A 15,358-nucleotide genomic window follows, 5' to 3' on the forward strand; every position below is an offset into this window, starting at 1 on the left:
TTTTTTCCCAATAGCCAGTGCTGACCCGGTATCTGCTATGACCTAGATTTTGAGATCAAAGCAGGATTAGTGCGACTCTTTACTGTTGCACTGCCCACCTCAAACTTCTGGAGAGTTAGTAAGTACAAATGCAGTCCCAGAAGGCAATCAAGGCGAAGCTTGAGTGAGGTGGGTTAATAGCATAAGGGCTATGTAATTGCAAAAAGTTACTTGGAATTTGGGAGGAAAATGCAGGATTTAAAGTACCTTTAAACACAGTTGCTTTTTTCCCCCCTCCTTTTCTGAGGCAAGACTTTTGGCTAGTTGAGGCTGGCCCTGAATGTCATCATCTTCATAGTCTCCATAATGACCTTCTACCTCATTTGGACTGTTTTTCGCCACTGCTCATACACATGAAAAGGAGAGAGACCCCTGCTGCATGTTTTCACAGGAAAGCACTCTCACATAGCTACAACCAGGCATTTACAAGAAGGATTTAAAAGGGGAGAGAAATCTCTTAAAATATCAAAATGTTGAGCTTTTGTGTTTCCACTGCATGGGACATTCCTGGATACTGGAACCCCTAAAGGGTGAGTGGTTCTGCAGCCTTTCAGAATTGCTTGTTCTTTTGTTGAAGAAAAAGGCAAGTCCATATTCCTGGGATCCCAGAGGTGAAGAAAAATTTTCATTTGTAATGCTTAGCTTACACGCCCCATAGGGCTGGGGCGTGGGGCACACTTCCCTCCTCCAAACTTGACTGATTTTAGTTGCATTATGTGGAAGAGCGTGCCACGGTGTAGCTCAAACAAGCAGCTATAAGTGGACTCCAAAACTCCCTGCAGAACAGGATCTGGGGGGGGGGGGGGGGATGGGGGATGGGGTTCTGTAAACCTAAGGAAACCTAAGGAAATGATCTCACGGTCTCTACTACATAGTTCCGGTGCTCAACTTTCCCACAGCTCCACAGGCCTAGCTGCACCAAGACACCCACATAACAAGAGGGGTCAATACCTACACTCCACCCCAAAAGTGGAACCAGGTTAGAGATGCAAGGCCTGATCTTCTGTTCAAACCACTTCTACCTCCGCCCAGCTAGAGACTGCCCACCAACGACCTCCAGCATAGTAAGAGCCTGGTAAATGTCTGGAAATGAAGATACCCCAGAACTGACTAATAAAGGTCTTGGCACAGTCCTACAATGGGATAAGCCCTGAAGGACAGGCCAGCCTCGACACCCCAGAAGATTTCACCTCCTATTGACAGCCGGTACTGAGGATCCCTCAGGGGCTTAGCACCAGTGTGTTGCCAGCACAGGAGGTACAGAGGTTGGGGAAAGGGTGCAGGTTTTGTAGCATACTCGCCAAGGCCTTGAGTTCTGAGGCTCCAGATTCAATCTGTGAGCCCCAAGTTAGTCTCTAGAGGAGAAATTCACCTCACTTTTTGAGGTGTCTCGGGTGGGGAAATCCCTGCCAAGTGGAGCTCTTCCTTCTGAACACAATCCTCAGGCCATGAATTTGGGAAAGGGACTCTCCACTCGCCTGAACACTCCCGATAATAAACGCAAGCACACTTGACTTTATAGGGCCAGTTCCTAGTTTTATTTAGCTTTACCTGGCGCGGTACTTTTCTCATTATTATGCTAATATCTTAGAGGGGAAATGTCTTACAGCTAATGAATTATTCTGCAGCCTGTAACTAGATACCACAGCTGCCTGGAACACCCTATGGGAAAAGTTCAACACATCACTATCACCTCTTTCTCCTTTGTGCAGCCCTGGTTTGCCCAACTGTTCCCTGTCTCTAGAACAGCTGTGTACCCCAAAACGCAGTAGTCTGAGAGACAGAACTTGCTAACGTTATTTAAACGGAGGCGATCTAAACTGTGGAGTATGTTTCTTAATATCAGATGACTCTCAAATAAGATTAGTTGTTGCATTTTAGAGGCCTTTACATTGCTGGATTTTTCTAACCTATTATATTACTGAAAAACATCAGTTAGAGTTCAATGAGAGTTATTTAATCATTAAAACACAATGAGGGTCCCCCATGGGGAAGTGGGGAGGGAGACAAAGAGGGAGAGGGGGAGTGGGAAGGAGGGAGAGGTTGGCTAAGAGTTGTATTTATTAAATTTTCATTTTTTTAAATGTCACATTTTGGGGATGGTTCCTTGAGTATATGATCTTTTGAAACTAGAAAAGTATCCAAAGTTTAAAGAAGCAAAGTACAGATTTTAGTCTCCTCATTATGCTTTAGGGGCACAGCACATCAATTCTTTAAAATAGTCCTTTCAGCTTATAGTTTCCAGCATTGAAAAAGACTCTAAAGAAAGATGTATTTGGAAAACTAACTTATAAAAAAAAAGAGTGACTCTTATCTATTTGATTTTATTTATTTAGAGAGGAAAACGTTTAAACTAACTAAGGGATACCGAGTCAAAAAAAAAAGGCACAACATCTGAAATACAAAGAGAGGGCTCTAAATTTTTCCCCGTCTAATAACATTCATAGATGTGTAACTAGAGGCCCACATGCAGAGCAAGTAGTGTTACTTGCAAATTATATTCATTGAAATGCTACTGGGTTTACCTAGCATTGTACTTGGAGTTGTGTAAAGATGAGTATTATGTTATCTATGTATATATACTTCTTATACGTCGAATATATTTAGAAGCACACTCCTTTTTTAAGTGTTTATGCAGTTAGTCACTTAAAGAGTATCAAAATAAATCCTGCTTTGGCTTCCACGATCTCCTAGGTATTCCTAAACACTGATGAGCAAAATTCTTTCTATGGGAAATGAAGAACCTCCCATTTAAAGGAGAGAATGGAAAGGGGAACTCGATTTATTCTCATTTGTTTATCGCTAGACTTTCCCCCCACTCTGCAAATTCATTTGAATAGCTTTCAAGCCGGAAAATGGAAACGCGGCTCCTGCCCTCTATTTCAGCGGCTGCAGCGGCGTCCTGGCAACAGCGCAATTTTCTATCATCAAGGATAAATGGCATCGAACAGAACATTCTGATAAAAAAAAAAGAAAGAAAGAAAGAAAAGAAAAGAAAGAAAAAAAGAAAGGAAGAAAGAAAAAAAGCTTCAGCCAAGGAGTCAGGCCATGATTGCTGGCCTTCTTGTCTGTCATCCCTTTACAAAACCCTCTCGCAAACCTGAGCGGCATGCTGTCAGAGCTAATAACGTCTGCTGAAGGGGGTGAAGGGGGCGCACAGTCGTCCCTGTACAATGTTCCCATTTATTAAATCGAGTGCTTATTTTAAAATTGCAAATATCTTTGTTGGGTTCAGTGAAAATTAAAACCAAGATGTAGGAAGTTACATGATGCAACAATTATTCGTATCATTCATATCAGAGAATCAAATCCCTACTTGGGGAAGGTTGGGTGAGGGGGAAGGGGGAGCAGGGAGTAGGAGCTTTCTGATAGAAAAACAGGAACCCATTGGCTTTGCAGGTAAACCAAGAGACCGCTGGAGGAGCGTGCTACCAGCGATACCCAGAAGAAAGGGCTACTGAGAGGCCCCAATGGTGTGCAGGGCGGTTCAGGCTCCGGCGCCTGGTGGGCCAGTTCCATCAGAAGTCCCAAGAGTTTCTTCGGGAAGCTTCAAATGCACCGGTTATTTCTCATCTAGGGATGTGCCTTTCTGGAAAAGACCGTTCCACCACTCCAGTTGAGGGATCTCTGAGGTCCCTGTGCCTAGGAGGGATGTAGGACACTCCGGGTAGCTCGCCTGCTCTTAAGTCCTTTATCAAGAGGTCAGGGATGTAGAGGGACTAAAAGCATTATCCACACACCCTTTCGGGGCAGCTGACTCCAGATATACTTCTTAGCGGTTCCAAGCTACTCCCTTTAGGGGTAGGGAGCGCTTGTTCAGTTCTTAGTCAACTACGCTCTGCGCTTTGACCTTAAATCAACATGCCTGAGAGGTTTAGCAACGGTTTGCTGTAGTTTTGATACCCTTCTCTAAGATTTTGCATTGGGGGATGATATGCCTGTGGGGGAAGTGGGGAATGAAGAAGGGGCCTACAACTAAAGCCAATCAAAGGGAAAAGGTTGATGAGAAAGGATACAGGGGATCCTAAAATTTGGGCAGCCTGTGAAGAAGTTGGTCCAATGTCTGGCCCCAAAAAGCAAAGCACTAGGCGGATGGGTGAGTGTCCTAGAGGCTGGGAACCTTAGAAGCAGGTGATGATTGGGGAAACCTTTAATAAAGAAACCTAATTATTGCGCACCTGGATCGCAACAACTAGACGGAAGTGGTACCGGAGGGATACAACGCGCATGCCTTAGATTTGCATGCAAGAATATACACGTGAGCCAACTCCTGCACACACCCTCCCCCCCCCAGACGCTGCCACCAATAGAATCCCGCTTTTCCTGAGCCTCGGGGTCACAATGACATCTCATTTCCCCCACAATAGGCCTTTAAAACCCACTTTAAAAATAAAAAGGGCGTTTTAGTTTTGATCCTCACCTAGATAGTGAAAATCTCTGTGGGAGACATATTTTAGAACTATAAATATATTTACTACAAGCAAGGGTTAAAGTATTCCGGATTTGAGAAAAAGTTAAAGGCAGGAGACATTTTTAGAGCCCTAGGGAAGTTTGGGATTGCTGTTGCCTTTCTTGGGGGCTTGGGCCTCATCTGTCATATGAAAAATCACATCTCCTTAATTGACCAAATAAGCTTCACAAAAACAGAAACGTTACCTGTATGTGCCTGTCTCAGAACAGTAGTCTCAAAGCCCACTTTTCCCCAACCCTATCCCCAGTCACACATGGTTACCAGGGTGATAGGAAGTTGGAACACCTGTGTTCCATCTCTCACCTTTGCCCAGACACCAAAGAAGTCTGTGGTCTGGGCCCCATATGTTAGCGTTCACATCTGTGAAATGGGGTTAATTATAGAAAGGCAGAGGACTAGAAAGGTAGATGTGTGACAGGATTTGCACCCTGTCTGGGCCTCTCCTGACTGCTTCTAAGCTGGGAATGACAAGCTTGATTCCTAGGTCTACAGAAGGGGTGGGGCGGCTGGGAAACATTACTGCTTCTGCACACCAGAGTTGCTGCCTGCCTTGACTCCAGACCTTGCTGGCCATTATGAGGTGCCTTCCTCATCCTCTGCCTACCATATTTTCCTTCCAGAACATGCTGCCTAAAATGGACCTCTAACACCTAAGGGGATTCATACCCCATGACAAGAAAACTGCTTGTTCTTCTGACTGCAATAAAACAGGAGGGGATTGTTACTTATAGCTTCCTCTTTCTGTGTAACTCACAAGTTCCAACATAGAATTAAACTGCAGATGAACATGGCCAGGAACACAGGACCTTATTATGTTCAGCTCACACAGTGTGATACTTAGAGAGACTCCAGAAGTGCCTCTCTTTTCCCACCCTTACTTATAGCCTGATTACAACAAGCTTAAAACAACAACAACGACAACAAAAACAAAACAATGTGAGATGTGAGAGAGCTAAAGTGTCATAATTACAACCCTCCAAAATATGGGCCACAAAAAGGTGACCTCCAGGCCTTCTGTTCATAAAAATCTACTTTTATTTGGTATTTGGCCACTAGTTGGTCAGCATACAGTATATAACATTCAATAGTCATATCCATTTCAAGAAAGGAGAACTCCACTCAGTCTTCAGAAATGTTTTCTTGTACCTTCTGTCCACAACCACTCTTTTCACAATTGTACTTTGCAAAATCTTAAGCTTTCTTAGTAAACCCAGACCAATAAAACCAGAGTGCTGACTCCAGCCGTATAAGGTCAGGACTGAACTGAAGGCCTGGCATGCATTCTACCACCGTAGCCTAAAATCTTCCTTGAACACTTTGGATTTGGGGTGTTCTCCTTGTAAAAGATTTGTCCTTTAAGAAATAGGAAAATAATAGTGTGTTTGAAATGAAAGATAGGGTAAGGAAAAGAGCTTATCAATTATCCAATCAATTATTTTATTGCAACCAATTGAAGTACAGTTCCCCCCTTTCCAGTGCCATGGGTGGTTGGGATGCTTGAAAAGATTTTCCTGGTATTTCAAGAATAATCAGACCAACACAAGTCACAAACCCACAGCCTGGCCTCTTTCTATGTTAGGCTTTTACATCAGCAGGTTAGGCATCTGGAGAGGATCACTTGAGGTGTGGGCTCCAGATTAGAACCAGAAAATCCAGCATCAACCACGGCTTCTCTCTCTGAAACTGCTCTTTCCTGGGACCGCCCCCTCCTACTCTACAAAGTTCTACAGAATCTCTTTGTCTCCTATTTGTAGATGCCAAGGACCTACAGATCCTTCCCACCCATAATCATTTATAACAGAGCTAGGAGAGGTTGGGAGGGAGGAGAGAGAAAGGACAGGGAGGGAGGGAGATTTCCTTCCCATGTGGGGCTAACCCACTCTGAATTGATCGATTTCTGAAGATTATTGAGGGCAATTACTTAAAAATGGGGCACCATTCCGAGCTTCTTCCGTGAGGACACTGAGGGCTGTGTCAGCTAGACAGACAAACCACCACACCTCAGGTTTTGGGCCATCATAAATGGGGTACTATGCGAGATTCTCTTTCTCTAGTATTGGTGAGTAGGATCAAGGAAGATATGGGGCCTCTCAGAAGTCTTCCCTCTGGGGGAAGGCAACTGTTTTCCTTGGGAGTTTGGTATGCCTAGGGTCCCCCTGACCTTTCCTTCCTCTGGAATCCTTCTCTAAGGTCTCTGTTTCTCTGTCTCTGTCTCTCTGTCTCTCTGTCTCTCTCCTAATATACTTCATCGAAGAGCACCTGAAGCTTGGATGAACACATAGGTACTCCATTCTGTTCCATTATGGCCTCAAGAGTCCACAAGTCCTTAAGGAGGAAATCAGAAGAGCAACTCATTGTTCCGACTGGCCCGAATTTTCAAACAACTTGAATTACAGACTATATCTTGAATATGAATTAGCCTTCCGTGCTGGTGTGGCTCTGCTTTGAAACTCAACTTGTCAAAGTATGGTTTTAATTAAAAGTCTTCCGGCCTGGAAAGATTACATGTTTTGTAAAATATATCCTACCATGAAATTTACTTCCACAATCTGAAATTAGGCTCCTTGTAAATGTTTTTACAAAAAGGAAGAAAGAAATAGGAGGGGACGGGTGTGTGTGAGAATGGTGCGGTTTATATTATTCGCTGTGTTCCTTTAAGATATCCAGTGAACCTCGGCACCCCGACAGGTAGCCAGCCTGGTCCATCCAGAGCTGGGACAAGGCCTGCAGCTCAACGCCAGCTAGTAACCCGAAGCCGCCCTGGCAGGTGCGGCCCACGCAGCTTTAGCGGTTGGAGACAATTCAGAAGACAGACAAGTTAATCCCGCACTGATTTGTTTCGGATCCATCTGCAGGATGCAGGATACCCCCTAGGCTGCTGTAGGCTATAGACACCTGCCTCCTTCCCCATCCCCAACCTACGATGCGGATAGGAGACAAGGTGTTTGTTACCGGACTCAGCAGAATTCCAGACAATACACATCTCGAAATTTAAAGTTCTCTCTTAAGACCTCTTAGCTATTATGACGAAAAATAGACATTCATGCAAACTGTTCCAACTGCTCCAGGTCATTCGAAAAGCTTGGCTTGGCTTAGAAAGACCCCCCTGAAAGAGCTCTTTATCATTAAATCTTGGGGGCTTGTACTCTGCCCCCTCATAGCATGAGGAGGAAAAGGGCCCTACTTCCTAGCGTGGGGGGCAGGGAAGATGCCTCCTCCGTCTCAGGATGCATCTTTCTATTCAAGGACAGAATTAAGATCTGGGTCTCCAAAGAATTCTTTTTTTCCCCTAACAACTCTCTGTGGAACCAGCCAATTCTGACGGGATCCGCTGGATTTAAGAATAAAACTTGGTGTGCAGCAAGTGGATGTGATGAGGAGAGCACAAGGGAGGGGCACACAGCTCCTTTCTTCTAGGTAATTGGTACCCAAGAACCAAAGGCAGGGAGGGGGTGACGCTGTAGGGAGAGTTATTTACCACCCTCCACCTGAAATAAGCGAGACCAATAACGCGCCTGGCTTTTCGCCCTGTTTACTCCATCCGCGTTCAGTGATTGGCAAAGGAGGCCCTACAGGCAAAGGCAATAATTGCTCTGCTCTCCTTACTAGGAAAAGTGTGTAGGCATTTGAAGTGTACTAAAAATAAACGAAGGGGTGAGAAAATGAAAAGGGGACAGAGTGACAATTTGCAGCAATTAAGGCGTCTGCGCGCTGTTGCCTGAGGAACAGGGACCCACAGAGGTTTTTGTTTTCCCAGGCCTGATGATGTGACTAACTTGTTAGGGCATTTGTGACCCAAGGTTTTGCACCGGGCGTGCTCCTGTATATGAGTGTCAAGAAAGCCCATGTTGTGTCCTGATCTTTAGGAAAAGAGGGGTGGGAAGCTTCAGTCTGTTTCTGAGCCCCTAAAAGAGCAAGGGGAAAAAAAGCTTCAAGAAAGAGCGGATTCAGTTCACTGTCTTTCTTCCACCCCAGGCTTGTTTCGAGTGAATGCCTCCCCATTAGCGCTCAGGCACTTCTTACAAGAACTTTAAGCAAGTCTTCAGCTCCAAGGTGTCTAACCTTAGAGGGGGGAAAAGAACCCAACGCCAACACCTATTTCACAACCACGTGAACCACTGAATGGGAAGGATGAGAGGTGGGGTTGGGGGGAGGGAGAGGGGGCGGCCAGCCAAATCAAAGCTTGGGAGACATTTTGACAGCAGGCTTGAAATATTACCCTTAATTTTTGGAAGATTTTCAAGAAGGGGGGGAGTGAGAGCCACAACTTTCTCTTGTCTGCCACTCAGGCGGCCAGAGAGGGCTCCAACCTCCAGCACACGCGGAAACACACGTTAAGAAATTGCTTCAAGATACAGTAGGGCTCTCTTTCTTCCCTACCCCCTTCACCTCTAATTGCCAAGAACTTCGCAGAGAGAGAGGGAAAGATTGGGGTAGCCTTTGGGTGTCAGAAGTCTGTGCATTGCCCCCTGAGATCAAGGGTTAGCCCCGGGCGGTGAGACACCCCTGGGCCTGGCTCCTGACCACCAGTCTAGAGACCAAACTGGCCCCCTGGTTGATCAACACCCGCCTTAACCCCCATCCCACCTCCAACTGGCAGGGTCGGGGAGCCACCGCCTAAATCCTCCCTAGCTGGCTTCAATGAAAGCTGGCAAATCCGGCGAGTCTCGCAGAAAATTTATTCGACCCTAATTCAATTTTAAAGCGGATTTTTACTATTAAAAATGCTGCCGAGCAACACATTGAATTAATCTGACTGTACGGTTTTAATTACACTGAGGGTTTCTCTACAAATCTGTACAAGACAGTGGCTGGCTCTCTGAGGATCCCTGCCTGCTGAATTCCATTATCCTGCCCCTGGCTTTCTGCAGGCGGCGGCGCGTGGGAGCCAGCTGCGGGCGCGGGCGTTCCGCCTTCTCGGCTCCTGCCCCTCGCCCCTTCCTTCACCCCAGACCCACAGATAGGCTGGGATGCCAGCCTGTCTGCTTGGGACTGCTGGACCGGCATCCTGAATTGCTGCCCTTGCTTTTTTTAATTGTTGGGCCCAACACGTTAGAGCTTCACAATCTTGTTATTAAAGAATGGCTGGTTTTGTCCAGGAGAGGTGGCCTCTTGTAATTTTTGGATGACTTTCCTATTACGACCTTGCGGAAGTGGTCAGTGTGAGGAGAGAGAAGGAGGATGAGAAATGAGGAGGAAGGGAGGAAGGTGTAGGGTAAAAGTCTAGCAAATGGAGAGCTGGTTTGGCAGGACTAGTCCACCCACTTCCACCCCACCCCCTCACTCCAAGAGTAAATACACACCACTGCAGGGCCGGGAAACCTTTGTTAGTTTTAATTTTGTTGATTTGTTGTGAAGCTAACATTAAAGTGCTGTGGTACCCAGCGAACAGGAAGACCTACAACAAAGCTGGTTGACACTCATCCTCTATACTCTTAACCCAACAACAACAACAACAACAACAACTACTACTACTACTACTACTACTACTACTACTACTACTACTACTCTTGTATTCTCCTTTATTTTCTGTCTTCCAAAGATGACAAAGTCAAATGCTAGCTTGCCAAATGGGCATGGCCTCTCAGTGTGTTTAAAGAACCAAAGACTTTGAGTCTCTGAGGGAAGGAGCCCCCATTTGCTGGCATAAAGATGCTAAACAACATTTTCATGCATAAAATTATTTAAAACAGTATGGCGAAAAATGTTATCCCAAGGGTAGAAAGGAATGAGTTTCCTCGATCCTAGATTTGCATAAAGATTTTTTTTTCCTGAACAAAAGAAAAAAGAAATGGCGCAGTAGTAATTTGAGGGTTTTTTTTTTTAATCCTAACTTCCAAGGACTGGTCAGTGAGTGGTCCTCTAAGGAACGTTCCATTTTAAAAGAAAAAAATAATAAACTGTCTTCCCATTTATTGGGATGTTCCAGAAATAAGTGTCTGTGAAAAGATAAATAAGAAAATTATAGAAAAGCACATATATAAAACGATGGTCAGACACAGAACATGACTCCTTCTTCTCACTAGTGAAAAAGGTTCCCACTTACATTTTTGTTTCCATTATAACAAGAGGATGCTTTTCATCCAGGTTTCCTTGAAGAGCTGTCCCAAGCCTGGCTCTTTATTAATTATAGAGACATTTGCTATGACTTTATTATTGTTACTGCTGATGAAGAGGTGAAAGAATTAAGCAGAAGATGCTTCCAGGCATTTAGGAAGACACTGAGCAGCTATATTAACTCCTTATTAAGCCTAAAAATAGTCTGCCATTTCCTGTTGATGCTTGTTCCCTGCCACTCTGGGGCTGCATTTACTCTATGATGGCCAGGGGTCCTGCTTTTCAAAGACCGGTAAATGAAAGCTGATTTCTAGCATTCCTTCCCGTCTTCCTCTACTCTGCTCCATTTCCCAGCAGGGCAAATATGGGGCAGGGGAAGGTCAGCCTTGGTTTAGCCTGTATATTGAAAAGACAAACATCTGCATTTACCGTGTTTAAAACTGTTTAAGCTCTGTGGGTTCGTCAACCCTCTTCTCTCTAGAGCCGAGGGGACATATGTTTATGTATTAGGGGTAAGGGTCTAATGTTTGAGACCGAAAAGCAACTGAAAGAGGGAAGGAAGGGAAGGAGAAAAGAGAGGACAGGTTTTTAATGTACAACCCCAAAACCAAGAGGTGGGGAAAGACTTGTTTCAAGCTTGTTGACATCCAGTTCTCCCAAATAAAAAAGTTTGGGGTACTCACACATCCAGAAATGATTCCAAGGAGGAGTCAAATGATGGCGAGGTTAGAGGAAAGATCTAGGTATCTGTGCGTTAATTAACACCATGAAATTTCAGATTTTAAAAAGTCTACAATAGAAGCCTCTGGGTTGAGACTTGTTTAGTGATATTCTTCAAATGAGCACTTTTGAAAACTCTGAGGAGCCCTGCCACAGGTCAGTGGCAGGTTGGAGTTTCCCAGGTGCCTGTGCTTGGAAATCAGAACTGGAGAGATAAGGGTTGTTAGCCTCAAACTCTGGTCAACCTTCCTTCTGGACATTTACTAGATAAACCCACTTTTAATCTGGATCTGGAGAAACCTGGAAGAGTAGGATATTAGCATGGCCATTGCAGTTTTATTGCTAAAGAAACACCACCAAATCCTCAGCATTTTCTTGCCTAGGCTGGCTCTTGGAGCTACTCCTAAAGGTGCCACTGTTAGCCTGCACTGGAAAATGGAAAGAGGCGTTTTTCTATCTCTTGACCTGGAGATTTTACAGGTGTGTGTGTGTGTGTGTGTGTGTGTGTGTGTGTGTGTGTGTGTGTGTCTCTGTGTGTCTCTGTGTGTCTCTGTGTGTTAGGGGGATAAAGGGTTCTTGAGTGTCTAGAATATCAGGTACCCTTTCCTTACACACACACACACACACACACACACAGAGAGAGAGAGAGAGAGAGAGAGAGAGAGAGAGAGAGAGAGAGAGAGAGAGAGAGAGAGAGAGAGAGAATTTCATGTTAAATGAGGAAAGAACTAGCAGGAATTTTTCCACCAATGTCTCCCATTGAGAAGGGGGTTCTTAACGTGGCTATGTAAAACAACACCGAGTTATTTCTTTGAATTCAAAGACCATTTCTCCAGGTCTAATTTCTTGAGAATTAACGTGATAACTGAGCCCAACTTAGCAACCGTCCTGGACGGCTTGAATTTACTGCCATAGCTCCCACCAACACTGCAAACCTTCCCGGGAGATCCAGGCATTCTCAGCCCTGCACAGGTCTGCAAACATCTCCAGAACCAAACTGGGACGAATCTCAAGCCCAATGAGCCCGCTCTTACACACCTATCCCGGCAAGATAGAAGCAATGGGTGTTCAAAAAGCAGTGTGTTGGTGTTCGTGGACCGTAGTCCACAACACCTTAACACCTTTAAAAATCAAATGCAATTTAGGCCTCCAATCCCGCTTCCTAAAACTTCAATGAATATAATTCTTATCTTACAGTAACAGGCCCTTAAAAAAAACCGCTTAGGCCTCCAGATTTCTAAGTTTACTTGTATTTTGAATGATAAAGGCTTCAGTGGCCCTACTAGCTCTCCTTTCCCTCCCACTGGCAAGAGTTGGCGGAGGCTCCCCAGAGAGCGAAACAAAGAGGAAAGGAGCCTGGACTGCGCGGGAGGCGCCGGGGCCGAGAGCCCCTGAGGTGTTCGCCTTTTTGCTAGACTCTGAAAAGCCCGGCGTTTTACCTTTAACCGAAAATATGGTAGCCGGTTGCACTACCGTAAAGTAGGGGTGACTTCTACTGTCCCGTTTCGCAGTTTAACCCAGATGCTCCAGACACCAGGTGAGGGACTAGGAACGGAACTGCCCAACTTCAGTTTGAGCAAAGCTCTGTGCAAAGAACACTAAACCTTTGCCAGTGGCAGAGGCCACATTGTGTCAAGCACTAGCTGCCTACCTTTGGGCCACAGTAGTCTTCCTCTGGCTACTTCCTAGACTGGGAAGTGAGATAGTTATTCCTAGTCTTCTATCCCGAATGAGAACACCGAGACCTCTGTCTAGCTGGGTGAGACCCTCTTGCTCACTACTCTGTCTCTCAGAGCCCAGCTTGGGTCACCCAGCAAATCTCAACAGAACCTACACCGTGCACAACTACCAACCTAGCTGCACATTTGCACCCCCAGGAACAGAGATACACCTGAAAGGACAATTCCAACTATCGCCGCTTCTTCACACTTTAAACAAACAAGAAGGAAATCCCTTTGCAAACAGGCGCTGTGCGCCTTGGATCTGGCGCTTAAGTGGTGAGAGGACATTTCCCGGCCCCACCATCATCCAGATGCTATCAGAGTTAGTGGGCAAAGCAGTGCACCTGCGAACATTACGGCAGAGACACAGAAACGCCTTCATCATGTTAACAGCAAGCTGCAGGGTATAGAGCAATAAAACTGCCATGTCTACCTGCTGGCTTTGAGGACATTACGAGCTGGGCTCGCAGCCCGGGTGCACCGCCGGGGGAGGGGGTGCTCTCTTTCCCTGACTTCCCTTTCAGCACCCCACCACTACCTCACCCAGCCTATCTTTCATTTTCCTAGAAGATGTTGTTGTTTTAATCCACTGCCGATATGTAAACGCACGGATCGCGTTACAGGTTCGCGTGTTAAACTGCACCTCTTGTTAAAAGGGAAGGAACAAGGGAGCCACTTAAAAATGAATTCAGAGTTACTGAACCGGCACCCGGGACTCAAGAAGTTAAGCGTGGCGGGCTGGGTAAAAGAAGAGGGCGCGAATGTAGCTGCGGGCGAAACTAGAGGGAAAACCGGCGGGCTGCGAGCCGCTGAAGGAAAGAAAGGAAAAAGAAAAGGCAAACTGGCCTGAGGATACCTGGAGACCCCGGGCGGGTAGCTGGGAAAATCAATTAGCATAAGCTGCAGTCACTGACTCCTGCGCCACGGGAAATTGTGAAGCTCCGTCTACTATCATCCCTTTCTGGAGTTCCATTGGCAAGCCGCACCACTAAATTCTCCATTCTAGGTTTCCTGGGGTGGTGTAGCGTATGGGCTACAGACGACGTACGGTGCAAAAATGTCCCAGTAGTTTTTCCAAAAAGACAAACTAGTCCTCCCGCAACCTCCGGACACCACCACACAGGGTTGCTACCCCACATATTTCTTGTGACCAAAAGCTCACAATTTGTTCCCTGTACCCACCGAAAGCAGGCAACGAGCCCAGGTGGGTAGGGTAGGGTACTCAGATTTCGCCCACCTAGTCTCCGTCGTCTGGCCACGCGAGCTCCGAGAGCCTACCTGCCGCCCCAGGACCGGACCCGGTGCGGCCTGGCTTGTCCCCAAGCCTAGAGTTAGATCCGGTTCTCCTACCTGGTGGCTGGGCCTGAAGGTGGCCGCCTGGGCTCCGTTGTCCCTGCTCCGCAGCTTGGACCTAAGTGAGTCTGGAGACCCGAGGGAGAAAGGCTAGATCCGTTGTACTGAGCTGCTCCAAACTTAATGTCTTTCCCCAGTCCATCTTTGAAACAGAAGTGGTGCTACCACCTGGATGTGCGGATATAAACCCCCTTGCAAATAATAAATGGATTAATAATAACAAGGTATGAAGTTCTTTTTATAGAAAAAAAGGAGAGAATTGAAACTAAATGCGGCAGTTAGACAACCATTTTGATAAGAGGATAATTGAGGCGACACTGGTGTATAATTAGAGGATAATTTATGCTATATCCACTTTTATTCCACCTCCCAAAATAAACCCAGTCCATGATCATTACAGGCAAATTGTTCTGAATTTTATAGCAGCAATTTGAACAAAGTGCTGCAGTTAATCATGGGAGATTTTTTTGTGTATTCCTGATTAGAACTCTAATTGCCTCCTTCCAGAAAGTAAAAATAACTGTAAAACGACTCTATTTTTATCATTAACAATGTTGACAATAAAATAAAATCAATTGGAATTGTAATCGAGAGACAAATTTAGGACGAAGGCACTTTTACTTGGGTAGTTTATATTGTAATCAAGATTTGCCAAACCACTAACCGCATGTATCATTTGCATATATTTGAAAGCATTACAGTAGCTTCTGTTTTCAATAGGAAAAAAAAATGCATTACTGTCAGCCCTCCAAGGATTCGCTTTCAGAGCAGGCTGCTGCGTTCTGGGGGTGGGAGGTGTTCCTCCTTTATTGGGGGGTCAACATATAGGAAATAGGGCCTAAAACAGCAGGAATCTCGCCAGAGCAGGGTCTGATTTTTCTTTCTCTACTACCCCCGACCCCTGCCATGAGATGAAGCCCAGATGTAGGGTTTTTTCTTCCCTCTATGGCTTCAAGAAAGTACTTCTGGAAAAACCCACAGTGCCAAGGTGTTCCCT

The 15,358-nt window shown here is 45.6% G+C and overlaps 1 long non-coding RNA gene across 1 annotated transcript in view; it reads right to left on the minus strand.

The window, feature by feature from the left end:
* LOC100912227 (uncharacterized) overlaps window positions 1–14,518 on the minus strand; it is a 35,531-nt gene extending 21,013 nt beyond the window's left edge. The window contains exon 1 of the long non-coding RNA XR_015685943.1: window positions 14,359–14,518. This is a non-coding gene — a long non-coding RNA (uncharacterized LOC100912227). The remainder of the gene's footprint in view (window positions 1–14,358) is intronic.
* Window positions 14,519–15,358: the final 840 nt, after the last annotated feature.

Source organism: Rattus norvegicus, chromosome 4 (assembly GCF_021556685.1).
Source record: "Rattus norvegicus strain SHRSP/BbbUtx chromosome 4, alternate assembly SHRSP_T2T, whole genome shotgun sequence".
NCBI lineage: Eukaryota > Metazoa > Chordata > Mammalia > Rodentia > Muridae > Rattus > Rattus norvegicus.